This window comes from Pterocles gutturalis, unplaced genomic scaffold, assembly GCF_000699245.1.
Source record: "Pterocles gutturalis isolate BGI_N339 unplaced genomic scaffold, ASM69924v1 scaffold2541, whole genome shotgun sequence".
NCBI classification, from domain to species: domain Eukaryota; kingdom Metazoa; phylum Chordata; class Aves; order Pterocliformes; family Pteroclidae; genus Pterocles; species Pterocles gutturalis.
Genome location: NW_010099974.1, coordinates 90,868 through 93,737, shown reverse-complemented (window position 1 = coordinate 93,737; position 2,870 = coordinate 90,868). Strand labels below are relative to the sequence as shown.

At 36.6% G+C, this 2,870-nt stretch overlaps 1 protein-coding gene across 1 annotated transcript in view; it reads right to left on the bottom strand.

The window, feature by feature from the left end:
* Positions 1 to 2,870, bottom strand: part of LOC104464935 (chromosome unknown open reading frame, human C15orf41) — a 100,567-nt gene that overhangs the window by 28,177 nt on the left and 69,520 nt on the right. The gene's annotated exons all lie outside the window — the stretch shown is intronic.

Below are 2,870 nucleotides of genomic sequence, written 5' to 3'. Positions count from 1 at the left end.
CCAAAGACCGCATGTTGAAGCAATTCTAGTCTCATTTTTCAAACAATCCTAATGTTGTAGTGCTCTGAGGGGCACTTGAATACAAACACCTCAAAAGCTCTATTTCAGACAAAAAAAGGGAAGATTTTGCATTATTCAGAGGAGAAGAGACCTGGTGCCACTTTAGCATATGTTGATAATTTCTTTAGTTCTGCTGGAGAAACATCTTAGAAAATAACTAGGTAGAATATCTGGCAAACTCAGATGAACATGTGCAAAACAGGCAACCAGAATAAAGAAGATTCAGGTGTGGACATACCATGTTTAAATGATCACCTCATAGGTTTTTTTTTTTTTTTTTTGGTATGTGTTTTGTTCTGTTTGTTGGTTTGGTTTTGTGTGGTTTTGTTTTGGTTTTTTGGGTTTTTTTTTTGTTTGTTTCTTTTTTTTTGTAGAGAGGGGAAGTACATTTACAACCTCAGAATGGCCCAACGTGCAGAATGACAACCTCTTTCAATTTACCAAGATACTTCCTTGACAAAAATCACAACAATACAAGAAATGCAATATCATTTTGAAGTGTTCAGGTATTGGGAATCAAGGGCCAAGTTCCTGGCTGGCCTAAATTAAGACTCCTTCAAATTTGAGTGATGAGACTCAAAGAGCAAAAGTGTAACTCAAAAAAAAAAAAAAAGAGGAAAGGGGGATGGATGGGGGTGGAGGAGCAGGATTCATGTCAACAAAGCAGTCTTACTTTTTAAATATGGCACAGAAAGTTTCTACTCTAAGACCTTTAAGCAAGAGAGAAAACTATGCTATACATTTAAATGAGCAAGAAGGGGGAAGCAAATATATATGTAACTAAATTTAGTAAGACCAGGTCAAGAAATGTGTTGGTCATGCAATGAGGCATCTTGAAACACTTATTAAAAAAGCTAGAATCCACACAGTTCTCAAACAGTCACTGCACTAGCTTTAGAATTTGCAAGAAACAGGACATTTGGTAAAATGAAGGCATCAGACCATAAGTAAAACATTAAAATGAATATATTCAATCCTATTTTCTAACAAAACAATCACTGCCAAATAGGACAAGTTGATACTTCTTGCTAAATCTGTGCTCAATCCATAAACACTTTTAAGGAATTCAGGAGCCTGTGTCAGGAATTCAGAAGGCACAGTGCCATACTGAAACGATGCTTTAATCTTACTTAGACTTTTTATTTAAATGTAAATAAATAGGTAACAACCATTGATATTAAACCCCCCCCCTAAACTAACAGACTCCTGAAGCCACATACAAAAACACCTAACTATCAGTGGGACACAGAACAGATATTTAATTATGGAAGGTTGGTTTTGTGTGTTTGTTTTTTAAATCCTTAAGAACATCATCTTCTGCTGAGCACTCAAAAAAATCACAAATTCTCCTTTTGTGTCATCAGTTACAGTGTCTCAATAGATGTCAAAACTGTAGAGCTGGAACACATTTCAAGAGCAAGCAGCAGGAAATGAACCTTAAGAAATTTTAACTATGTACAGCAGGGTGAAAGGATAGGAACAGGGGCTTATATTTTATTAGTTTTGTCCATGAGAAAGAAAGTACTTCACTTATCCATAAAAAGGGTGCAGGCCAAAATCATAAAGAACATGTTAACACCGCTAGCTTGTAACAGATGCAATCACACTATTACTACCTAAATTTTTGTTTATTTTTCAACAGATTGGAGTCTGCAAATCATGCTGTCTTACACTGCCATTCCTCTGTAACCTCAACCATTATTCCTACTGTGTAAAGTGAAGCACAAATTTAAGGTGACAAAGCACCAGTTGGCTGATGTGAAGTATGCTACGAAAGCAGAAACCTCTGAAAGCTTCACAGCCATTATGAAATAACTGACCTATATGAAACTGCTACCATGGTTCACAAATTTATTGTCAGGTTCCAGCCTCTAGCTGTTCTCTGATTGTTCTAAATACTTGACAAACTGAAGCCTTTTCACTTTCCGTTGAAATTGCCTCATCTCCCTGTCAGAGCGCCATGGGGGACTCCATTACTTTTCTGACTTCTTTCCCCTACTGACAAGTCATTTAGCTGGCTTCTTGTTGTGAAGGCTGTCCATGTCAAATTAGCCAGGGCCCCTATTGTCCTTATTACCACTCGAAAAGCCATCATGAGTAATGCTACGGGGTCCCTCAGTTGTCATCATTTGTCAGAAAGAAAGGGAGTGTGGTTACATATAGCTGACAGGTAATTTCAGTGTCTACAATTACCCCAATTAGTCTTGTCATAAACAATTCGATAAATGCACACCAATACAAACAGATAAACACACCAAGGTTTCTCACTGTTAATGTCATGTAATGGATAAATCAGTGATATAATGCTATATTTTATTTATTTCTTTAAACTATCCTCAGCTGCAAGCTGGCAGTTGCTACCTGGTCAGCACAAATTGTACTATCCACTTTCATTAGTTCATCTCCACAAGAGAATATGAAAGGCTGTGACAAAATTCATTTAGAGAGAGAGCGCAAGAGCAGATTGCCTAAAGCAGGTGTTGTAACAAAGATAAAACAAAGGTTTTCTTTTGTCAGTTCAGTGCTGCACCACACTTTAAAGGAGACTATTCTATCCTTAAACATAAAATATGGAAGACAGAAAAACAGTGAAATACATTCCTTCTGAAATTTCTTGCACTTGCTTCTGACCATAACCCAAGCCAATCAGCAGGTGGGTCTTCTAACAATATACAATATAAAGTCTGATTTTCAGAGGGGATCACAATATTAACCAAATTCTCTCCACATATTTTTTCTATTTTTTTTTTTAATACACCTTGCAATACCATAAAGCTCCTGAAAGATGTGATAGTTATTCCACATAATCT